Source organism: Asterias amurensis, chromosome 14, assembly GCF_032118995.1.
Source record: "Asterias amurensis chromosome 14, ASM3211899v1".
In the NCBI taxonomy this organism is placed as follows: Eukaryota; Metazoa; Echinodermata; class Asteroidea; order Forcipulatida; family Asteriidae; genus Asterias; species Asterias amurensis.
Window position 1 is genome coordinate 15,388,907 of NC_092661.1, and position 27,038 is coordinate 15,415,944.

The window sequence follows — 27,038 nt, forward strand, 5'->3', positions numbered from 1 at the left end:
CTGCATTCAGTTGGTCTGTGTTGCTTTTAACCGACACTGATAACATTTCTGAATAATTTGCTATTACAATGGGTTAACTCATGTTGCAAGTAGATCATGACAGTCTTTCAAAAATACAAATGGACAGTTTTAACCCGCACTTATAATCTGACGCGTGAAAATTTTACAACGGACACGTCATATTATGTTTGCTGCCGCTAACGTAATATAAACAGAAAGCGTTAAAAGGGCGACCTGCGTAGAGACAGGGCCCAATTTCATAGAGCTGCTTAGCACAAAAATTTGCTTAGCATGTAATTTCTTCCTTGATAAAAACAAGATTACCAACCAAATTTCCACGTGATTTTCAGAATAAGCAAACAACAGCTGAATACCAGTAACAAGCAATGTCGACCAATGGAAATTTGGTTGTTAATCCTGTTTTTATCGACTCGGAGGAAGAAATTTCATGCTAATCATATTTTTGCGCTTAGCAGCTCTATGAAATTGCGCCCAGATGTAGACGAAACTACTATGCATTATAATGGGTTTGCCAGACATGATCTGGTTTATTGTATAACGCTTTGAATAGGCATTGTCTCATCTTACCCCGTGTCCCTTCTTCCCCACAGTGTACCCCTATGTAGTTCGTGAATTCAGAGCGGGCCGGTGCTTGACTAAAGAGCCTTGGACAAGGCTAGGGAATATGCAGACATGTGGGTGCTTTCGTTTAGCTTCCCTGAGTCTACCCCGCGGTACTCACTCCGATGAGCCCCTGACAAGAGCTAATCGAACGATCACACTCGCCCTCTCGTGGTGACGGCATGCACCTCAGGTCACCCCAAGTGACCCACTCCACAAGCAGGGCACTGGGGGCTCACCCAGGTGAGCCCCTGGAATGACGTCAAAAGCTATTCGAACGCACCGGGGCAGACCGGGGATGACCCAGGGAAGCTAAACGAACGCACCCTGTATTACCTTCTTATACCCGTTCCCGTCGAGCATGTGCGTCCACTGAGCGCCATTACTACTCTTACTCAGATTAAATGTAAATACATATTGCCCGGGACGGCCCTGTACGATTATGGCACGTAGATCCCTCACGCTGCCCATATCAGCCTGGATCCATCTGGGTTTTACAGCTGTATTGGCACACCAAGCACCTTTTACATAAAATAAAACAATAACAATTCCCGGTCACTGCTTAAACATGACATACCGGGTTAAAGGCTGTGGACACCATTAGTAATTGTCAAAGACCAGTCTTCTCACTTGGTGTATCTCTACATATACATAAAATAACCAACCTGTGAAAATTTGAGCTCAATCGGTCGTCGAAATTGCGAGATAATAGTGAAAGAAAAAACACCCTTGTCACACGAAGTTGTGTGCTTTCATATGCTTGATTTCGAGACCTCAAATTCTAAACTTGAGGTCTCGAAATCAAATTCGTGGAAAATTACTTCTTTCTCGAAAACTACGTCACTTCAGAGGGAGCCGTTTCTGACAATGTTTTATACCATCAACCTCTCCCCATTACTCGTTACCAAGTAAGGTTTTATGCTTATAATTATTTTGAGTAATTACCAATAGTGTTCCACTGCATTTAAAGGCTGTGGACACCATTGGCAATTACTCAAAATAGTTATAAGCATTTTAAGGAGAGCTGTTGATATAGTATAAATCATTGAGAGAAACGGCTCCCTCTGAAGTAACGTAGTTTTCGAGAAAGAAGTAATTTTCCAAGAATTAGATTTTGAGGTCTCGAAATCAAGCATCTGAAAGCACACAACTTCGTGTGACAAGGGTGTTTTTCTCTCATTATTATCTTGCAACTTTCGACAACCAATTTGAGTTTAAAATTTCACAGGTTTGTTATTTTATGCATGTTGAGATACACCAAGTGTGAAGACTGGTCTTTGACCAATAGTGTCCAGTGTCGTTTGGAGAGCAAACTATGTCCTTTTGAAATTTATTTGTCAATGAACTACTTTTAATATTGTGTTGTTATAGAATTGGACAGTTCCTTGACCGATCTCAGTATTCTATCATCAAAATAAATAATACCCTAAAACTGGGCTGGCGAGTCACGTTAAACAGCCAATAAAGGACGATCTCAAATAATTATATAGATATTACAGTTTTCCCAACAGCTGCAGTCCATCCAGGAAACATACAAAATATAACGAGTCTCTTCCTCACTTTAAAACATGGTAAAAATGGGTTTTCTCCAGAACGTTCCAAGCCAAATTTCTGAAAAACGTGGGGTCCAATAAACCCGCGCGACAAAGGAATCGCGACGTCATCAGTGGCGGCTATTTAGTGTGGAAATGCCAAAGCTGGAGTACTGTGTTCAAAATCAATGGGGGAAATTCGTCACTAGCGTCCAGGGTCATTATAAAAGATAAGCCGTTTTTGACTCTCGGCTGAAAAAGCCGCGCGGTCGGGTACATTTTTTACTAGAGATATTTATTACTAAATGCAAATTTTGAGAGTAAAATGGTTATTAACCGGTATCTGTGATGTCTATTGGGCCATAAAAAGGTAATAGTTGACTTGATTGAGATCATCCTTTATTGGCTCTTTAAATATGAGTGTCACTTCATAATATTAGCAGGATAGCAGGCATACCAATCACTCCATTCACACGAGCGCTGCAAACGAGGATCCCGTGAATCCACGTCGTGTGAATGCTGTATGCTACGAAATTACCTGGGTCCCGTGTTGTTCATAACACAGATCGAGACCTCTTCCAAAAAATCGCATCGATGTTATAATCATGGGGAGCCATCGTCTGAACCGATGCCTTCGATCGTAACGCGGGACCGCTGCGTTGACGAAGAACCGCATGGAGGGGAAAAAATGGACGAACTAGCGTGCATATCTGCTCAACGCTGGACTACGGTCCGTTTGGCTGACGGGTTTTGTGGCCGGATGCTAGACCAGCTCAAACCGATAAGCACAAACATCGTTCATTTGGAAGCAGAATACGTCATTTGGCAAAGCTTTTCGATGTTTTAATTCATCATTTGTTATGTCTCATTAATAATTTCATATCTACAAAGTATTTTCATTCAACAATGTAGCGTTTTTAACTTGAATTTTGTGTTTTTCTTCGACTCGAACATGACTCGACGTAGCTAGCTGGATCACTGCATAAAGACAAGCTTAAACCGCGAAGCACAAACATCGTTCAATCGGAAGCAGAATACGTCATTTGGCAAGAAAGCTTTTCGATGTTTTAAAGCCATTGGACCCTTTCGGTACAGAAAAAAAGAAAAAAAGTTCACAAATTTACAAATAACTTACAGGGTTTACAGAAGGTAGTGGTGAAAGACTTCCCTTGAAATATTATTCCATGAAATGCTTTACTTTTTGAGAAAACAGTAAAACAATATAAATTCTCGTTAGCGAGAATTACGGATTTATTTTAAACACATGTCATGACACGGCGAAACGCGCGGATACACGGGTGGGCTTTCCCGTTATTTTCTCCAGACTCCGATGACCGATTGAGCCTGAGATTTGTTATTTGATATAGAAGTTGTGATACACGAAGTGTGGGCCTTGGACAATAGTGTTTACCGAAAGGGTCCAATGGCTTTAATTCATCATTTGTTATGTCTCAGCATCATTTTCATTCAAAAATGTAGCATTTTTAACGTCCACAAATCTATTTGAATCGTGAAATTTTGTGTTTTTCTTCGAACCGAATATGACTCGACGTAGCTGGATCACTGCATTAAGTTGTTTGGGTGTTTTTGCCAAATATGTGGAGGATCATGCCAAAATGCAAATTATTTCGTCGAGAAAAAATTGTAGGACTACATAACATTATCACACAAAATATTGAAAAAAGGGTAGCATGCATCTTTTTTGTAAAATGTATACATGAGATCTTGACCATGATAAAAGTGTTCAATATATTCTTTTAGCTGCAATAACGTAACCCTCCTCCCGACGGCCGTCGGGAGGAGGGTTACGTTATTGCAATCTATGTTTCTTTATGATGTTTGTAAAATATTCTACATTTTATGTGATTTAATTGATTTCAATGAAATTGATTTATTTAATTCTGCATAACTGTAAGGTTTTTTGTTTTAACTTTAACCTCTTGCTTGTAGACTTTTGTCCCCTGCATGCAGTAAGCCTACCTAAACGAGGGACGTATGTTTAGATGTGTATGTGCGTGTCGTGTGTGAACGCTCGCTAAAAAAAATCGCACGCAGTAAAGGTGACAGACGGCCGGCGCCCTTAACAAAGGACCCGCGTTTGCAGCGCTCGTGTGAAAGGGCAAAATGCAGTATTGGAACTGTATATTTCTGAAGCGATACAAAGATAGTAACCAGAGAAATGTGGAGATTAGTCTGATTATCTGACGAAAGGAATGACCGAAAGGCAAAATAGGAATTTTATACATTGGTCAGTGCATGGAGGTAGAACAGTGTGACGTGGTCAATGAGGATAGCCAGAGGTTATTAAAATAAACACATAGGCCCTTTTCGAAACGACAGGATTTGGCTTTTGAATTCGGCTCAGGCTAGCTTGGCCCACGGTTGTTTTGACAACTGGACGTGCTTTGCGTATACGCGCACAGGGTTTCAGACGAAATGACTGTGAACCTGAAGCCGAATCCAAAGCCGACGCCGTGGTTTCGAAAAAGGCCTAAGATTTTGTCAAGTCCCAGACAGCCAGTCTGGACATGCGTGTTCTGAGTGGCCTTTGTAATTGGGAAGGGCTGTATGTGAACATGAGAGGCCCTACAAAATACTAGCTTTCACTATAGCAACCATTTTCTCCTGATTGCTTTCTTTATCAAAACTTTTTTTTCCCAAAGTCACAACTACCGGTATCGCAACTGTCTTACATATGTCTTTTGCAAATAGTTGCACCTGGATTATTACAAACTTATGACTTCGCTAATGTTTAACAGAACAATTGCAAACTATATACAAATAATACAGTGTACTTTCAACACTTGTGACATCAAATAGTCCGATACTCACTTTCGCTGTTTAATCGGGCGAGCGCTGTTCCGTAGTTTGCGTGGTCGTTATTTTTGACGCTACTCGCTGTGATCTGACTATCGGCTATGGCGCCGCTTTCCATACCAAGAGGAGAATTGCAAACTGAGTTGGCATAAATAGAAAACAAAAACAACACTAACCACCTATTGTAAAAATGAATAAACTGGCCTTGAAAAGGCTCTGTTCATAATTAATGTCAGCGTTACATTAAGCTTTGGATAATTCTGTGGATTAAATATCTTAGTCTAATGGTCTGTGTGTAACTAATGCATGACATGTAGGCCTAAGCTTGCTTCTCAGTAGCTTTGTCCTAGGCTCTTTACGCAAGGGAGACCAGACAACTCGTTCTACGCAAGCACCGGTCCGCTGCTATGAATTCACGAACTGCATAGATACTATACTGCACGGTACATAACAGTACTTGATACCGTGGGGTCGAAGCATGGTTTTTCGAGGTTGTTGTACCTCATACAACGAGGCCGCAAATGCCTCGACGTACCTCGTTGATAACTCGAAAAGCCACACTGTTATGTATGGTGGCCCCGAAGGGACATCGCATAACGCAAACGTGTGCGCACACGTATGCAATGTCGTGAAACAAATCGCGAATATATGCGCACACGTATACAATATCGTGAAACAATTCGCGAATATGTGCGCACACGTATGCAATGTCGTGAAACAATTCGCGAATATGTGCGCACACGTATGCAATGTCGTGAAACAAATCGCGAATATATGCGCACACGTATACAATATCGTGAAACAATTCGCGAATATGTGCGCACACGTATGCAATGTCGTGAAACAATTCGCGAATATGTGCGCACACGTATGCAATGTCGTGAAACACATATTCGCGAATTGTTTCACGACATTGCATACGTGTGCGCACATATTTGCGAATTGTTTCACGACATTGCACACGTGTGCGCACATATTCGCGAATTGTTTCACGACATTGCATTCGTGTGCGCACATATTTGCGAATTGTTTCACGACATTGCATACGTATGCGCACACGTTTGCGATATGCGATGTCCCTTCAGGGCCACCATAGTTATGTACCGTGCGGTTTAGACGCAGTTCGTGAATTCAGAGCGGGCCGGTGCTTGCGTAGCCTTGGACAAGGCTAGCTTCTCAGCACTACATCGGTATACATTTTCATACAGCTGTATTTGACTTAGCCCTATATAGGACTCTTTCTCTGTACACAGGAACAGAGTCCTAACTATTGAGGCCCGTTTCTGGGGCGGAAAAATTTCCCAGCTTCATAACTTAAATTTTACTTGCAACAAGCAACTAATTTCAACAGATTCACATTCCATGGCGGCATACATTTTTCTGCGGTGGGTTTTGATCCTCATATTTTCCTCACAAATCCGTCATTTTTGTGAAATAATGCAGCTTCCAACGTTAACAAATTCCCGTTTCGATCGTTTTCTCACAGTGTTGTCTGTTGTCGTGCGTATACATTCGCGTGCAAGACGCATGATGCAAGCTTAGACGCATGAATTCTTGCTCACCGTATCTTGACTGCACAGTTTTAACAACACGATTCAAAATTTGCGCGTCGTGCATCTTGCGTACACACGGCAGACTGTGAGAGTACGAACAAAAATGGGAATTCCTTAACGTTGGGAGCTGCATTATTTCATGAAAATTACGGATTTGTGAAGAATATATGACGATCAAAACCCACCGCAGAAAAACATATGCTGCCATGGAATGTGAATCTGTGAATCTGTTGAAATTTGTGCTTTCTTGCAGGTAAAATTTGAGTTATGAAGCTGTGAAAATTTTCCGCCCCAGAAATGTACCCTGATGTCCAGGACGTCACTGTAGTACAAAACGAAAGTGTAAGGCCGCCAGGGCTATATTTGACTGAACTGCTTGTTCAATTGACAAAGCGTGTTCACTTCAGCAAAATCGGCATACACAAAATATAGCTGTGTGGATTTTTCTTTCTTAAGCCCCTTTTCACACTATAGGATACGGGAAATTCCCGGGATGTTTTGATCGATCTTTTCACACTACAGAAAAAAACTCCTGAGAATTTCCCGGGATTTTTTTTTAGTCCCGGGAAATAACTAACCCTGCTTATGGGCACGGTTAAGAAAGTTAACCCCGGGAAAAACTTTTTTTTTTCTTTGTGAAACAACCATGCATATATTCCTGGGAATACTACCTGGAGTTACCAAATCGGGAAAGTGAGAACGCTTGCGTGGCGGTGGGGTTATAAACTCCCGGGATTTTCCCGAGAGTTTATTTCCCGGGATATGGCTCTGTAGTGTGAAAAGAACTTAGTCGACTCCCTTACCCTGATGTAAGAACAAAATAACTAGTAGTGCATGCAGGCTATAATTAAGTTTGCGTATTGACCCCTTGCACGCGCATCACACGCGGCGACCAATGCCACGCTCACCATGTTGGTGGGCAGTTAGGTTTACGTGTATTAACGCCGCGTCGCCTAAAATGCACACTTCACAGCATAACGCGCAGCATAGAGTTATATATAAAAACGCACAGTGAAGATGCTCACCAGTATGGCGCATTCAAGATTTTTCTCCTGATGACGTCAGGTGAAATGGGTCAATAGACGCGAGGCATGTGGCTAGTATACAAATATTGACTGCTTCGAGTGCTATGGTTAAAACAATGACTCCCGAGGTGATCCACGGAGCGTTCTATTTTCCCGAGGCGAAGCCGAGGGAAAATAGAACGCTCCGGGGATCACCGAGGGAGTCATAGTTTTTAACCATTGCACGAGTAAAAGCAGTCAATATTTGTTTTATAACACCCCAAACATTTCTAAAACCTGTATTATTATTATTAAGTTACAGACCTGAATGCTACAATCCACGGACGACGCGAACACAGATTGCAAACACTTTTACCTACTGTGTTGCATGTAGTGTCGGATAATCCGAAATGGTTACAGACTATTAATTTATCATCCTCGTACACGCAACGGACGTCTGGGTACTGCACGCCGTGTGCTAGTCTGTCGGACTAGCGCACGGCGCCATGTGCTAGTCTTCGGACTAGCGCATGGCAAACCGACGCTCTATCACACGGCTGTCGTCTAGCAAAACTAAGACATGTCATGTGACGCGCTCTAAACCAATGAGCAGGCACAATACTTGCAAGGGGTGTTAAAAGAGACAATAAGGTCGCTCACTCACGTACCTTTTAGCGTAACTGCTGCTATTGTGGTCGTCGTTGTTGCTGCAGCTGTGGTTGTTGCTGCCTGAAATTATGACATAAAACAAGACTGAGTCATCGTATTGGGTGATTTATTACAAGGTGAGCCCACAGACTTCAGGGTACTTTAGTAAGCTAACTGTAAAACAAACCCAACATGTCGATATTGACCCATATCGTGCTCCTGCGGCCTGACCCTTTAAAGACACTGGACACTATTGGTAATTTGTCAAAGACTAGTCTTCACAGTTGGTGTATCTTAACATATGCATAAAATAACAAACCTGTGAAAATTTGAGCTCAATGTTGGTCATCGAAGTTGCGAGGTAATAATGAAAGCAAAAAACACCCTTGTCACACGAAGTTGTGTGCTTTCAGATGTTTGATTTCGAGACGACAAATTCTAAATCTGAGGTCTCGAAATCAAATTCGTGGAAAATATATTGTCCCTCTTTTGTTTAAACATGAACTTTTAGGCAACAGCTCCCATTGATTTTGGCACGTTTTCCAACTAGGGATCTTTTTCGAACCGCGGGAACCCTATTGTCCCTTTTTAGGTTCCCGCCGTTTGAGTGTGTGTTGTATTGGGTGCGTTCGTTTAGCTTCCCTGGGTCGACCCCGGTCTGCCCCCGGTGCGTTCGAATAGCTTCGACGTCATGACAGGGGCTCACCTGGGTCGGCCCCAGTGCCCTGCTTGTGAAGTGGGTCACTTGGGGGCTGGCCCACGGTGCATGACGTCACTACGAGAGCGGTGAGTGGTCGTTCGTTTGGCTCTTGTCAGGGGCTCACCCGAGTGAGCACCGACGGGTCGACCCAGGGAAGCTTATCGAACGCACCCATTATACATGTACACCACGCCTACATGTACACCGCCTACTGTGTCCATTCTTCTCTCCTTGCTGAAACGATCTACATGTTCACGTTCATCGACACAATGTTTGCAAACTGCAGTATTCGAGCTACATCTCATTAGTAATATGTACTCCTTCATCATATTAAAATGTGTCCTAGAATTGACCTTGAATGCCATTTTGGCAATTAGAGATGAGAACAAAAAGTAATAAAGTCAAAAACCCCACATTTTCTATCTTTTGCTCCTTTAAATGGCATTGCCATTCGATGATAATAACAGTAATACTAATAACAATAATAATATCGGTGGCCTATTATAGAGCGCTCAGGTCCGTCAAGCATCAGGTCAATCAGACCCGTCAAGCATGACGCTCATCATGGCGATGTATAGGGACATAATTAAAGTTTATACAAACACAAAAGAAGGTACAAATTATATATCTACACAACATTGACACACATAAACTGACTAACTCAGATAGAGAATCGAATCCATTTTATATAAGTTCTATAGTCATACATTTTCCTTTATATAAAAGAGTCCGTCTACTTTATTGCTCTTTTTAATAACTTTGGTGTTTAAGGAAAAAGCAAGTTGGAGAAGCCGAAATCCATTTTAAAAGTAAGTAATAATCATACCAATATATAAATTGTCCTTTTAAAGACACAGGACACTATTGGTAAACGTCAAATACAAGTCGTCTCACTTGGTGCATCTCAACATATGCATTAAATAGCAAACCTGTGAAAAACTGAGCTCAATTGGTCGTCGAAGTTGCAAGTGAACATGACAGAAAAATTACCGTTGCACACGAAATTGAGTGCTTTCAGATGATTGATTTCGAGACCTCAAATTCTTAGTCTGAGGTTTCAAAATCAGATTGGTGTAAAATTACTCCTTTCTCGAAAACTATGTTACTTCAGAGGGAGCCGTTTTTATACGATCAATAGCTTCCCATTTACTCGTTACCAAGTAAGGTTTCATGCTAATAATTAGTTAAGTAGCGTGAAAGTTCATCTGTGTTGGCAATTAAATATAGTTTGGTTTAACTCTTGATCACAACAGTGAAAATAATTTCATACCTGAAATTTTCGATGACGCGGATGTTGAACCTGTGACCTTGCGGACACGTGATCTCAAGATCGCGTCATAGACTCCTGGGAGCTTGTACCGTCCCCGTCTCGGTTCAGGGAGGGTCTGTAGGATCTGATGTATATTTGCTTCATACAACATCACCATCGTGTTTCAAACCCACAAACACCATAAGACAACTACTCGTATCACCCAAGGACAAAACAGCGAAGAAGGACCATACGGGAGTGGTCTACCAAATCCCGTGTCAAGGACAGACCAGATAGGGCCAATGCACAGAAACCTACAACCGAGAGATCGCTCAAGACTAGGTTTTTGGAGCACCGCTGCCCCAGTTCGTCATCTTCAGAGGCCGTCCTCTGAACCGAGACGGGGGGGGGGGGGGGGGTACATGCTCCCAGGAGTCTATGACGCGGTCTTGGGGATCACGTGTCCGCAAGGTCACGGGTTCAACATCCACGTCACCCTGCTGATGAAGACCGAAGTTGTGAAATTAGTTTAAGTGTTGTGATCAAGAGTTAAACCAAATTATAGTTAGTTGAGTAATAACCAATAGTGTTCACTGCCTTTCAAACGATCTACGGGTCCATGTTCAAGGACACATTTTCAGAAACTGCAGAATCCGAACTCCAACTCATAATGATAATTGCCAAAAAACATCATATTAATTTGTCCTTTCTCCTTTTTTCATACTTCCGTAAAAGGACATTGACCATTAAAGGCACTGGGCACTATTGGTAATTGTCAAAGACTAGCCTTCACAGTTAGTGTACCTGAACAAATGCATAAAATAACTAACCTGTGAAAATTTGAGCTCAATCGGTCATCAAATTTGCGAGATAACAATGAAAGAACAAACACCCTTGTCACAAAGAGTTATGTGCGTTTAAATGGTTGATTTCGAGACCTCAAGTTCTAAATCTGAGGTCACGAAATCAAATTCGTGGAAAATTACTTCTTTCTCGAAACCTATGGCACTTCAGAGGGAGCCGTTTCTCACAATGTTTTATACCATCAACCTCTCCCCATTACTCGTCACCAAGTAAGGTTTTATGCTAATAATTATTTTGAGTAATTACCAATAGTGTCCACTGCATTTAAAGACCATTTTTTTTTAAGGATTAGAAAGTCTGAACTTCATCTATTGTCCGAACTTCATCCTCTTAAAACCACTGTAGTGATGGGTCCTTTTCTTTCCCAACAGGTGCATCACATACAACACACGCAAGAGCGCATTTGAATGGTAAGGTTTGGGTTTGCCATTGTTTGGCTTTAAAGTTAACATTCCGGCCAAGGTTGGAACAGTCACACACAATGAATCTGCGAAATGCGATACGCCTAAGGCCACCATTATGAACTTGCATATATTATAGCTGATGAAAGTGCATATTAACCATTGGTAATTACTCAAAATAATTATTATCAAAAAACTTTACTAGGTATGGGTAATGGAGAGCTGTTGATAGTATAAAACATTGTGAGAAACGGCTCCCTCTGAAGTGCCATAGTTTTTGAGAAAGAAGTAATTTTCCACGAATTTGATTTCGAGACATCAACTTTAGAATTTGAGGTCTCGAAATCAAGCATCTAAAAGCACACAACTTCGTGTGACAAGGGTGTTTTTTCTTTCATTAATATCTCGCAACTTTGACGACCAATTGAGCTAAAGTTTTCACAGGTTTGTAATTTTGTGCATATTATGTCGAGAAACACTAAGTGAGAAGACTTGTCTTTGACAATTACCAATAGTGTCCAGTGTCTTTAAAGAGAAAACAGCTTTTGTTTTAGTTTTACAGATTTTTCAATAGTCGATTTGTGATTATGGTTTTCGATTTATATAAAAAAGGGGTCGGGACACCAGCCATCTAATTTCCACCACAATAGTGTGGACAATTTGGGCAAGGCAAAAATAAATGATGAAACAGTATTGTTATAACGTCTTTAAATACTACCAGTCTGGTCCTAGTGGATGTGCACCTTGTACCTGGATGAAATTTGTATCAACAGTTTACTTCAATTTTTTTTTAAAGAGCAGGTCAGTTTGTTAACAGGTTTATCAACAGTAATTTTCAGTTGTAAACGAACTTCGTGTGAATGTGTGAACCATTCAAGGCGTTGTCGTCTTGAAATTATATTGTATTCACCTATCGTGGCTCAGCATAATAAATAACATTAGTTTGATTTTATGGAAACAAGAAGTGGTTTAACTTAAGGCAGTGAACACTAATTACTCAAAATAATTATTAGCAATACACCTTACTTGGTAACGATGGGGAGCTGTTGATAGCATTAAACATTGTGAGAAACGGCTGCCTCTCATGTAACGTAGTTTTCGAGTAATTTTCCACGATTTTGATTTTGAGACCTCAGATTTAGAATTTAAGGTCTCGAAATCAGGCATCTGAGTGAGATTTTTTGATAATAATTATTTTGAGTAATAACCAATAGTGTCCACTGCCTTTAAAACAGTACAGAGAATCGTTGAAAGTTACAGGGAAACGTTAAAACTTACTTTGTCTTCATGTCCCGTTTTGGAGGAACCGAAGTACGACAAGCGTTCATCTTGCTTGTAACTCTCGGGAAATTCTTCTTTCCTCGCGTTGTTCAGCTGACATGTACCATAGGTGTCATCATGATTGAATGACAAACAACGACTGTGCCTCCAGCAGAGCATCATACACTGAATCTGACCGGTCCCTGTTTGAGACAGGAACGAGTGACCGATCAATGCATGGTGCTGGTCGGGCAAGAAAATGCTGCCGCAACCAGCAGATATCGGAGAAACTTTGTGACAAATCACAAGTAAGCCTAAAATTAGCGTGGCTGCCGCCACCGCTGTCATTGTTCAACACTGGCGTCTACTCCTCTTCACAGTCTATCCGTATGTGGTCGTGGATGATGATGAGATATGACCAAACTCATGTGGAACTCTAATTATACTTTCCCCTTCAGCAAACGACCAAGTAATTTCCTAACTAGATGCGTTCATTTTATCTAGGGGGTTTATTATCAGTACGGACAGACCAGTCATATAGCTTGTTTGCTTCGAACGTTCTCTTCGGGCATTTCTTTTTACCCGTTTCAGAAAAATGCACGGAATTTATTTGATAGGTTACCTTATTTATTATTGATGATGTATTAAAATCGAACTTGTACAATTGACTATAGGTTCTATATAAAGAGAATACTAGTTCAAATACCTTGCCATCTCTTGACGTTGGTCCGCTCGGGTCATTTTACAATAAAGTGCGCCACCAATAGTTGTCACAAAGTTCTAATGAATTAACAAAAGGCAACGTTTTGCTTTCATCTGCGGCTTTGACCGTTTGTAATAGCGACAACATGAAAAGTTGTTAAGTTTGCTTAAAATTAACACCTCGTGACGTTGGTCCGTTCCGGTCAACTCACAATATAGTGCGCCCCCAAGAGTTATGGTTAGTTTAAAAATCACCCAAATACGGCACTGCAAGTTTGGATACATTGAAAATGGCAACACTTGTAAGAGGCGACGTGTTAGTAAGAGCAATCTTAAAATATACACCCTCTCAAGGTGTTGGTTTAAATTAAATCTGATAAACAAATTGTAGTGCGTCTTGCACTTGAAGAGTGAAATTGTTATGCAGGAGTAGTCGGTGTACATGAAGCAACGTATGAAGCAATATACTTTTATCATGCTGCCTCCATCATGGTCATGTTCATCGTATCAAATAACACTATAAATGCATATAATCGTTTTTTTTCAAATAGGAACCAGACTATTTTGTTCTTTAAGCCTCGGTTTGGTAATACTGACGTCAATGGGAGAAATACAAAATGACCGCACCATAATGACCATTGAAAGCATCCTGCTATATGGAGCTGAGACATGGACAACAACCCAAAAGATGAATGACCGCATCAACGGCTGCTACACACCCAACTATTGCGTAGAATTCTTAACATCCACTGGCGGGACCATAATATTACAAACAGGGAGGTAAACGGCAATCTACCGCCACTATCCGAGACATTATTATGCTGAGAGACGTCTTCAGCTTGCCGGTCACTGTTACGAACAGACGATAAACCATCGCACCTGGTCTTCTGGAATCCTCCTGCCGGACATCCAAACCGCGGCAGGAGGAAAATGAGCTACACTGACACCATCACACCATCACCAGAGACACTTATCTCAATCAAACAACTAATGAGGGACAAAGCAACCTGGCACCACTTCATCAAAGCTGCTTCTTCTATTCCGTCTAAGGACGAAAGATGATGATGATGATGTTGAACCCAGAGATGTGTATTGAGAGAGAATTGTCATTGTTTTTAGCTTACGACTTGAGCCCCAAGTCGAAAACATTTACGTCTATATTCATGAACAGGTGTTGAGCCAAGTTGTTAATTTTGCCCTGAATATTGGCGTAAGTAAACTTACAGCTTGTTTTAAAAATCAATTTGGGTTATTTTGTATTACTATTTTTATCCACATCACTGGGGGAAGTATAGGCCCTACTATGTTTACATCGGTGTGTACACATTCAAACCGGGGACTTCCAGAAGAGGCAATCGGGTCCACGGTTCGGGAAAGGTCCACGTACAGTTGGATAACGTGTATTAATAATACCCTTACCAATATTCTTTCTTTTCATTGGTTTAGAGCGCGTCACATGATATGTCTTAGTTTTACTAGACGACGGCCGTGTGATAGTGCATCGGTTTGCCATGCGCTAGTCCGAAGACTATCACACGGGGGCAGTACCCAGGCGTCCGTTGCGTGTACGAGGATGATACATTAATAGTCTGTAACCATTTCGGATTACATGACACTACATGCAGCACAGTAAAAGTTTTCGCAATCTGTATTCGCGTCGTCCGTGGATTGTAGCATTCAGGTCTGTAACTTAATAGTACAGTATTTAGAAATGTTTGTGGTGTTATAATAAAACAAATATTGACTGCTTCGAGTGCTATGGTTGAAACTATATGATTCCCTCGGTGATCCCTGGAGCGTTCCATTTTCCCTCGGCTTAGCCTCGGGAAAAAAGGAACGCTCCGGGGATCACCTCGGGAGTCATATAGTTTTAAAGGAACACGTTGCCTTGGATCGGACGAGTTGGTCTATAAAAAGCGTTTGTAACCGTTTTTATAAAATGCATATGGTCGGAAAGATGTTTTAAAAGTAGACTACAATGATCCACACAAGTTTGCCTCGAAATTGCATGGTTTTCCTTTTACTGTGCTAACTAACACGATCGGCCATTTATGGGAGTCAAAAAATTGACTACTCGAAAAAAAAAATTGACTACTCGTTTGAACATCCCCCAAAAGCAAAAAGAAAAACAAAATGTGCTCATCAATTTTATAATGTGACACAATCAAAACTATTTGTGTATGCAAAATGAACTTGCGAAATGCGATACACCTAAGGCCACCATTATGAACTTGCATATATTATATCTGATGAAAGTGCATATTAAAGGCAGTTGACACTATTGGTAATTACTCAAAATAATTAATAGCATAAAACTTTACTTGCTGATGAGAAACGGCTCCCTCTGAAGTGACGTAGTTTTTGAGAAAGAAGTAGATTTCCACGAATTTGATTTCGAGACATCAACTTTAGAATTTGAGGTCTCGAAATCAAGCTTCTAAAAGCAAACAACTTCGTGTGACAGGTGTGTTTTTTCTTTCATTAATATCTCGCAACTTCAACGACCAATTGAGCTAAAATTTTCACAGGCTTGTAATTGTATGCATATTATGTCGAGAAACACTAGGTGAGAAGACTTGTCTTTGACAATTACCAATAGTGTCCAGTGTCTTTAAAAAGAAAACAGCTTTTGTTTTAGTTTCACAGATTTTTCAATAGTCGATTTGTGATTATGGTTTTCGATTTATATAAAAAAGGGGTCGGGACACCAGCCATCTAATTTCCACCACAATAGTGTGGACAATTTGGGCAAGGCAAAAATAAATGATGAAACAGTATTGTTATAACGTCTTTAAATACTACCAGTCTGGTCCTAGTGGATGTGCACCTTGTACCTGGATGAAATTTGTATCAACAGATTACTTCAATTTTTTTTAAAGAGCAGGTCAGTTTGTTAACAGGTTTCTCAACAGTAATTTTCTGTTGCAAACTAACTTCGTGTGAATGTGTGAACCATTCAAGGCGTTGATCGTCTTGAAATTATATTTTATTCACCTACCGTGGCTCAGCATAAAAAAATAAATAACATTTTAGTTTGATATTCTGTGTTTTATGGAAACAAGAAGTGGTTTAGCTTAAGGCAGTGGACACTAATTACTCAAAATAATTATTAGCAATAAACCTTACTTGGTATAAAATTCCTTCTTTCTGGAAAACTATGGCACTTCAGAGGGAGCCGTTTCTCACAATGTTTTATACCATCAACCTCTCCCCATTACTCGTCACCAAGAAAGGTTTTATGACAATAAATATTTTGAGTAATTACCAATAGTGTCGACTGCCTTTAAACGATATTTAAAAGTGCAGCATTGTGATGATTTCCACGCTAACTTCAATGTCCAATATTAGGATCACTCGCAGCATACTATTCTGAGGAGGGAGCCAAAACATACATGACTATTATGAGGAAGCCAAAACCCGTAACATATCAAAATATCTTCAAGGGCAGAATGGCTTTTGCTTTATCAACGCTCTTTATTTGCACTATAGGGCCACGTTAAGAGTCCCTGCCTGTAAGAATGTACCAAATTAGGGGGGGGGGGGGTTCATGGGTTCGCAGATCTTCATCTGAAAAATTAGAGTGATGCACCATCATACCAAACGAATAAATCAAAAATTTTAGTTTGCTGACGCTTTCGGTTTTGGAGTTACCAGTTATCAAAGTTTTGGCAAAAAGACCCTCGAGAAACGAATAGTACATTCCCTGTAAACACAAAAATGTGCGCCAAGCAATACAATCTTGAAAAGGCTCTGAAGTTGGTTCTTGACAGAAAATATAAAAAACACCCATGTTCTTTGTGACCTTTGACCTTGGCAACAGTCATCAACCAACATGAACCTAACACCATTTGTAAAAACAAGTCCAATCTATATCTGGATCTAAAATTTGTTTTGGAGATTTATCTTCTTCATGGTTTGCCAACATTTTGAAATTGGGGAATATTTCTCACTTTCGGTTGCCACAGCAATGCAATGACATGCAGGCACGTATTGTGACCTTTGGTCTGTAATATTTGTTAGTGCCACCCAAAGCCCATTTGGTTTTTGCTTTTTATGTGTTGCTGAGAATCTATATAATCATAAAACGCAGACAATTTAATGGGATCATATTGGCGCATGGATTCTTAGACGACGCAAAATCGCCCGAAATAGGCAGTAGTGTAGTTTCATTAACCTTTGACCTTTGTTATATTGGTGGGCCAACATGATCCAAATTATTTTCCAATTGAAATCTGTTTTAATAGGAACACTCAACTTTACCAAATACAAGAAAACATTGATGGGATCTGATGAAAAAAAAAGTGAATGTTGTGGCAGTTTAGGCCAAAATGTGTGGAATTGCAATACTTAAGAGCATTTTCAAAAAATCTTTTGACATGCAAGTTGCAGAGATCCCAAAATTCTTTTTTCATTTGTCATTAGATGAAAATTGTTCCAACACCCGATTGCCATAAAACAACCTTTTGTTGTTGGCTCGCAAGGTTACGGAGGTGCGAATAATGTAATATATTGGTAAAATGTGAACTTTGACCTCTATTATTTCTCTGCGCCAACGAGATGCCACGCACTTTGCACTTCAATTTGGTTTAGGGATGCAAGCTCTTTCATGTAAACTTGTTTAATTCATGAGATCTTACAGGCGCGTTGAGTTATGAGGCGTTGAAAATGGCACGAGGGCACTGTTCGTCAAAGGTTCAGGTGCGCGTAAACATGACGTGCCAACGAGATCCCAATTTTTTTTTTTTTTTTTTTACTTTTGTTATAACTGGAGGTTTCAAAAAAAAATTCCTTTTGTTGGAATGACCTTGGTGCACATTTTGTGTTTACAGGGAATGTACTATTTTTTTCACGGAGGCTTTTAGGCTGAAACTTTGATAACTGATAACTCCCAAACCGAAAGCGTCAGCAAACTAATATTTTGGATTTATTCGTTTGGTATAATAATGTATCACTCTAATTTTTTTAGAAGAAGCTCTGAGAACCCATGAATCACCACTTGGTACATTCTTACAGGCAGGGACTCTTAAATAGATGCAGCATAGCCGTTATAATTGTTATGTTTCCGTGACAACAAATTGCGAAACAGTTCATACCCGCCGCATAACTGTGTGCTGTGAGTACGAGGCGCTCTAGCCACAGGAACAATACATGTCCGTATCGATGACAACAAACATACATGTCCGTATCGATTACAACAAATTGCGAAACAGTTCATACCCGCCGCATAACTGTGTGCTGTGCTCTAGCCACAGGAACAATACTCTGAGGATGTCAACACCCGCAAATCAACAAAATGATTAATATCTCCAAGAACATGAAATGTCTTGCATGGCCGAGCAGTCCATGTCAAACTTTGCGGGTCAGTAATGATCCCGGAATGACACTTGTGTCCATGATCAAGGCACTTAACAATAATTGCCTGCTAGAAAAATATTGTAATGCTATTCTCACACTGTGGCGAATATTCTTGCAAATATGAATATTTGTCACCCGCTACGTGAAAATGAGTCAGATGTCGCCCAATGCATTATTAAGTTATGGACAGTTTAAGGTGGGAAAAAAATAAAATAAAAAAATAAAAATTGTGATCATACTTATGTCTTATTTGTATCCTTTCGTGCACAATGGTGTTTTTAAACATCGCTTTACTTGTAGTTCGTTTTTCAGAAAAAATGATGTAGATGCTAATTTAAAACAGGAGTAACTCAGCAACGCGACACACCCCAAAGCTTAGACTTATACCAAATTACTGCTGCTGGTGTGTTCTTTCCAGCCATGCTAACAACTCAATTCTTGAAATTGTCAACATCTGACTCATTTTCACGTAGCGGGTCACATTTGAAATTCGGGATGGATTCGCCCAACAGTTGCGATTGGATAGTGAACATGTTCTCGGTCGTCCCTAAACTTCTCCTGACCAATATATTACGCATATTAATACGCACGCTTTACCGACAGTACCAATGGCTTACTAATGCTTACAAAAACCGATGGCGAATTACCGTCTTCACAACATTCGCTGAAATTTAGGAAGCGCTTCGTATTGCCCCTCTCACAGAGTGGCGAATTGTCTTGCGAAGATGAATATTTGAATTTCGCGTTGAATTCGTCCAAAATGGCGGTTGGATAGTGAATATTTTCTTCTCGGTCTCACCCATCGATCGTCCTCGTACGGCCGCCTCTCCTTACCAATATATTACGAATGCTTACCAACGTTTTCCATGACGAAAAAGAAGAAGAAATGCGTTGAAACCAACAACACTTTGATTAGCACACAGTTCGATGTATTGTGTTATTGATCGCCTTGATATAACAGTAATGAAAGTGGCGGTCCTGCTTCTGGGCGGGGGGGGGGGTTATCATTTGACGAAGACAAAAGTAGAAACAGTGGAAGGGGGAAAGCATGGAATGACGGCAAAATAAATAAATAGGAACAAGAAAATGAAAAGGCAAAACGAATTGATGGAGTCCTGTAAACAACATACTCTTACATTAAAGAAATAGCGTAAATAAATATGTATAGTATGTCATAGCAAGATCCCAAGATAACACCAAAGTTTTCTCTCGTATAGCTGCAATATTTTTACCTCTTGCCAGCATCGTACATTACTTTCTCAAGTTAGCCCGGTAAAAATACATACATAACCTATCAAACCTGTTTAAAGTTCAGAAAAAGCTTCCCGGCGTTTTTACAAGTGTAACGGATCAGTAAACTTGGTATGGCGTCATGTATGTTTACTGTGCGTGTTAATTTGGTTGAATTTGTAACGTCCGGAAATTAAAACTAGCCACGCTACCAGTGGATTCAGAATTAGAGTCAACAAATTAATACAACACAAATCATGACCCTTATAGCAGTGGCGCTCGGATGATGACGTCATACTTGTCCTCTCACACCGCGCTTGGCTTGGGTGCGTTCGATTAGCTTCCCTGGGTCGACCCCGCGGTGCTCACTCGGGTGAGCCCCTGACAAGAGCTAATCCAACGATCACACTATCCCTCTCGTGGTGACGTCACGCACCTCAGGTCACCCCCAAGTGACCCACTCCATAAAGCAGGGTACTTGGGGTTACCCCGGGTAAGCCCCTGGAATGACGTCAAAGCTATTTGAACGCACCGTGGGCAGACCGGGGTCGACCCAGGGAAGATAAACGAACGCACCATTTTTTAAATAATGATTCTCCAATATAAGTCACGCGACGCCGGTCGCAAGTTTTGTCTAATGGTGACGCCCCCACTTAAAGCAGTTATCGATCAGCTTGCGTGGAGATATTGGGAAAAGGTAGCTGTATTACCAGTAGTTGTGGTTTATCAAGATGGCTCACTGCGAGGGAATGTTGGAGGAGAAAAACCTGTTGATGTTTCTCTTTGGAATCCTCGTGTTGTTTTGCCCGCTATCGTGCCAATGCCTTAGTAATCTTACAGGTAAGTGTCTACCCAACTTGGTTTTTCAAACCCACACTATGTGTTTGTGTAAAATAAATTTCACTAGTTGTAGGAATGTCCATAGACAGTATTCTTCTCATGGCATAAACAAAACGTGGTGTCTTTAAAAAAAAAAAAAAAAATTACGAAAAATTAACTTCGTCCAGTGGCTACTAGTCACCACTGGTCATTTAAAATAAAAATAAAATGAAAGTGTTGTCATTTGAAATGTTTGTCACTTATTCATTTAGTATAAATTTGGCAAATTTAATGGTCATGGTCATGTAACAATATTCTCAGAAATATTAAAGTGCTTCTCATTTTTTTGCCATCCTTTGGTCAAATGCTTGAATAGTCCTAGCCCTATATAGGACTCTTCCTCTGTTCACAGATAATACGAAAGTGTAAGACCCCCAGGGCTAGAATAGCCCGAACCCAAGTGTAAGTGTATTTTGGCCGCTGGCTGCCAACCATTCAGTGGAATTGTTGTCATCCTCGTGTTGTTAGCTCGAGACTCTTACGGTGCCTTGATGTAAGTGTTTGACACAACTGCATAATAAGTCCCGAGCTATCGAAACGATACTCTTTAAGCTCTGGTATATTTGTACAGCAGATTGTGGGTTCGAGGGTCGTGAAACTTGTGTCCTTAAAATGGCAAGACGTTTAACTATTATTGCTGCGTCCTTCGGATGGGACATAAAGCCTTTGGTGCCGTGTTTCGTGTAAAATAGCCCAGTGCAGAGAGGGGGCTCGCCCCGTGTTCCTGGTCTGATCGGCAGCATATTGCGCGCGCCACAACACCTTGTAAGTCATTACATTGTGTTTTATGAACTATCGAAACGGTATCACATCACTGATAAGCGATTTTATCTTTGGCTTTTGAAATTTTGTGTGCGTCATATTTTCAGTTTTGAATCTTCAGGGAAAGCAGGCCACCCAGATCTCGACTACTGATTACGAAGGAATTAGTCTTTCAGCAGATCTAGCAATTTGATGGCGATCAAAGAACTATGCCTGAAGATGTAACTTGCACTCACAACCGTAAGTGAATAATAAATTATATTTCCCTCTGCTTACAGCATCCAAGAATACGTCGACGGTAACACTATTAAAGCCCGGTTCATACTGCGAATGTAAGAGTTGAACACAGTTCTGTTGCGAATTAATCGTTGCGAAGTCGTGACGTCAAAGGTCTAATCGCATTGGCATTCAAAGGAACCATGAACCGGACTTAAGTGAAATACAAACTGTGCGTTTTAAAGCAACAGGTTGAACCGAAGTGGTCCCAAGAACGTTTGAAAACACTCGAGACTGGCACGGTAAAAAAAAAAACCGTTGTTTTGTTTAGGAGTTAGTATCACAGCAGATCGGGCGATAGTTGACGAGTACCGGCATAGATGTAGATGTAGATAGATAGCGATCTAAGATCTAATTAATTTTATTGTGCTATTTTATGTAATTAAATGTTTTTATCCATCCTGTCATTGGCGCTTGCGCTGTTGGATGTTGCTGAAAAAAATAAAAATAAATAAAAATAAGAACACTATACATGATTTCAGTTGTTCTCATTCCAGTAAGTGTAGAATAACTTGCCAGTGTGTTTTCAGCATCCAATATTGTGCCTACTGTCATAGACACTGAGCACGTATAGACTTGGCAAGCCTAGTATATGCGTTTCTTGTTTCCTGTAAGCGTTAAAAGCAAATAAGGACCAAAGTGGCACAACAACATGTTAGATTACGCTTGAAACTGGCGCGGTCTAAAAAAGATTATATCTAGAAATTTTCCCCACAAACTTTAGATATTGTATTTTTAATATTGCGGTAAGAAAAAGAGAGTACTAACATTAATAGTATAGTCTGGAAACGTTTGGTCTGGTACAGTCATGTGGAACCTGGCCTGCAAAATAGGGTCATGTTTTTGGTTCGTATGTAAAAAAAAATTAAAAAAATATAAAAAAATCAGGAAATTATAGAAATGAAAACATCATTAAATTGACAGCAATAAAAAAAGTGCTTTGAAATCCCAGTATATTTGTTTGATACGATCACGTTGACAATCAATCATAATAATACCACAGCTTATATAGTGCCCTAATCATGTAGACATGCTGTAGGGCGCTGATGGCATTATGGACAAATTAAAAAAATCAGAAACGGAATTATAACAACGGGGGTAAAACATTCTTAAAAACATGCAACCAGTTCGTAAACAAACTCAATAAATATAATTTCTGAAGTGTTAAAAATGCAATTGAAGTGGCCATTATTTTGGTTTCAATATTCTTACTGATCTCTGTTATCCTTAAAGGCAGTTGACACTATTGGTAATTACTCAAAATAATTATTAGCATAAAACCTTTCTTGGTGACGAGTATATGGGGAGAGGTTGATGGTATAAAACATTGTGAGAAACGGCTCCCTCTGAAGTGCTATAGTTTCCGAGAAAGAAGCCCATCTAAACGCATACAACTTCGTGTGACAAGGGTGTTTTTTTCTTTCATTATTATCTAGCAAGTTCGATGACCGATTGAGCTCAAATTTTCACAGGTTAGTTATTTTATGCATATGTTGAGATACACCAACTGTGAAGGCTATAGTCTTTGGCAATTACCAATAGTGTCCACTGTCTTTAAAGCTTAAATGCAGTGAACACTATTGGTAATTACTCAACAAAATATTAGCATAAAACCTTATTTTGGTAACGAGTAATGGGGAGCTGTTGATGGTATAAAACACTGTGAGAAACGGCTCCCTCTGAAGTAACGTAGTTTTCGAGAAAGAAGTAATCTTCCACGAATTTGATTTCGAGACCTCAGATTTAGAATTTGAGGTCTCGAAAGTCAAGCATCTGAAAGCACACAACTTCGTGTGACAAGGTTGTTTTTCCATTCATTGTTATCTCGCAACCTCGACGACCGATTGAGCTCAATTTTTCACAGGTTTGTTATTTTATGCATATGTTGAGATTCACAAAGTGAGAAGACTGGTCTTTAACAATTACCAGTAGTGTCCAGTGTCTTTAAGGCCATTATACACTTTCGGAACAGAAACAAAAATAAAAGTTCACAGATTTACACATAAATTACAGGGTTTACAGAAGGTAGTGGTGAAAGACTTCTCTTGCAATATTATTCCATGAAATGCTTTACTTTTTGATAAAACATTGAAAAAATTATCAATTCTCGTTATCGGGAATTATGGATTTATTTTAAACACATGTCATGACACGGCGAAACGTGCAGAAACATGGGTAGGTTTTCCCGACTCCGATAAACGATTCAGCCTAAATTTTCACAGGTTTGTTATTTATATAAATTGTGATACACGAAGTGTAGTGTGGGCCTTTGGACAATACTGTTTACCGAAAGTGTCCAATGGCTTTAGAGCAGCTACTTATAAAACCAACGTTAAATGCGTGGACACCTTCGGTAATTGTCAAAGACCAGTCTTCTTTTTTTATGAATCGCAACATATGCATAAAATAACAAACCTATGAAAATGTGAACTCAATTGGTCGTCGAAGTTGCGAGAGAATAATGTAAGAAAAAACACCGTTGTCGCACAAGTTGTATGCTTTCAGATGCTTGAAATTCGAGACCTCAGCTGAGGTTTTATATACCTCTCCATTGCTCGTTACCAAGTAAGATTTTATGCTAACAATTTGTTTGAGTACAATAGTGTCCAGTGCTTTTGTTATACATGACATAGTTGTTTATCTTCGCGTATTTTTTTTAAATACATTTTTGCGTCTCATAAAATCATTGCACAATTGTTGAAAAGTCTCTGTCTCTCCCATATATAGTTTGTGAGGGAGACCCGCATCCATGGTGGAAGGTGGACTTGGGAGCAAACCACTGCCTCGGTCGTGTCACCCTTGTCAACAGAGGAGATTGTTGTAGTAAGTGAAAGAGTAGCCGTATCAAAACAGTCTTTGGAAATATCATTTTAAATCTGTGGCACAGCTAGTATGCCAATATTATATTAACACAAAACAACTACAAATTACGATTAAATAATACCTTTAAAAAGTCTTAAGGTCATCGTGTAGAACTTGGTGATACAAACATTTGTGGCAATTGTCATTGGAAAGACTTTCATTAGAAATACTAGGTATTTGCCTGATAAGATTACAAGTAAACAAGCATTAAATTGAATTCGTTACTGTTAATTGTTTGTTGAATACAACAACAATGAAACACTCAAATTTCTTTCAAGAAACGTTCGTATCAAAGTTGAATAATGTTTAAGTTTGCCTTTGAGTTTAAAAAGGTGTCAAACTTTTCACTGACAGGTGAACGTTTGTCTGGCGCCACCGTGAGAGCAGGTATAGAGAGCGAAATTTCCATCAATGCCGCGTGCGGGTTACCAGTGACATCAGTCCAAGCATCGATCCTTGGGGGACACATACCGATTTTGTGCGACCCGCCCGTGATTGCCCGATACGTCAGTGTGGACGTTTTGGATGGAATCTACATAACACTGTGCGAAGTGTTAGTTGAAGAGTACCCAATCGAAGACTGCCTTCATAATATTACAAGTAATGATTTACGTAAGACGGTTTTTGTACTGTTTTTTTTGTGTGTGTACCGTTTGTTTTTAAGAACATTTAGATTTACTCAAAACACCCCAACTTAATGATTATTGATTGTATTTTACTGTGTTATTGTACACCAGGTATTTGTTGAGGAAAGGCTTCGCTCAACTGTGACGACCGGACAAATCAATGTTGAAGATGTGTTAAGACAAAGCAACTCATTTTGTTTAATATATATTTTGTTTTATTTTATCGACTATTGTTTGCTTTTCTACAGCTGCAATGACTCAGGACACGCCATTCACCGTCACTAGCATGGTGTCATCACTGCTATTCGATGGGAAATGCATTGTCGACCCACGCCCTTTGTCGGTCCTTCACATGAAGTCACTCACGCGCTGTTTCAAGCAGTGTTTAAAGATGAACAAAGGGTGTTGGTCTTTCGACTACGTCATGACTTCTGGTCAGTGCAGGCTCTACAGTGTAAAAGCTGACGCCTTGAGGGCAGATGATGAGCCAGGCTGCAAGGTGTATGTGGTGGTCAGTTTGTGGATAAAATAATGCTGAACTATTAGATCAAACTATCGATTGATTATTGTGTCGATTGGTTTTCAGTGAAATTTATAACACTTGTGTTATCATTGTTAGATCTAAGTGCACTCGGCAGAATGTTAAATTTAAATGTTGTTATAATTTAATTAAAATGTTATAATAAATGTTCTGCTTTAAAACAATTGGACAATTTCTGAACAGAACAAACATTAAAAGTTCACAGATTTACAAATAACTTACAGGGTTTACAGAAGGTAATGGTGAAAGACTTCCCTTGAAATATTATTCCATGAAATGCTTTACTTTTTGAGAAAACATTAAAACAATTATCAATTCTCGACATCGACAATAACGGATTTATTTAAAACATATATGTCATGACACGGCGAAACGTGTGGAAACAAGGATGGGATTTCCCGTTATTTTCTCCCGACTCAGATGACCGATTGAGTCTAAATTTTCACAGGTTTGTTATTTTTATATATAAGTTGCGATACACGAAGTGTGGGCCTTTGGACACAACTGTTTACCGATGTTGTGCGATTGCTTTTAGGTACTATTTGTCAGAAAAATACATAGTTTAACCACGAATTAAACTTGGTAGGAATAGTGACGTCACAGGCACGTGACTCTGCTGCACGCATTGCAAGTTCTCGCTACTTTGTATCGGCCAAACAAAACGTGTGTACAGTTTTACAAAAACTTCTTATATGTCATCGGTAAAACACATTTGTACTAGAAAATAATAGAATTGTGAGACTAAGTGAACCATAATGGATAGCTACTTCAAAACTGTATACTTTTACAACAATCCTAAATTTCAAAGAATAACTAGATTTATGCTCTGCTGACAATTCGTCGTTCGCACCACGAACTGACCTAACTCGTTCACTGTTTTAAAAAATGTGTTCGGAGAAAATCACGATTGAAGTTGCACTACTTTTCAAACTGTTCTTTCGGAGTACGTCTGCTTCAACTTTATTGTATTCTTTTATGACAAAAACAAAGCTGAATACTTTATTCATACAGAACTATCAATGTGTTTGCATCCCTAAAACTATTTTAATTAGTAATTAATTCCTAAACAGATAGGTCACTTTGTGAAAATAAAAATTTCAGTTTTGCCTGCAGCGCGCTGTGTACAAACCAATGCGTAATAGAGACCTATCGAGAT

General features: G+C 39.8%; 1 pseudogene; it reads left to right on the top strand.

Annotated features, from left to right (window-relative positions):
* Positions 1–20,667: 20,667 nt before the first annotated feature.
* On the top strand, positions 20,668–25,873 carry LOC139947595 (uncharacterized; annotated as a pseudogene).
* Positions 25,874–27,038: the final 1,165 nt, after the last annotated feature.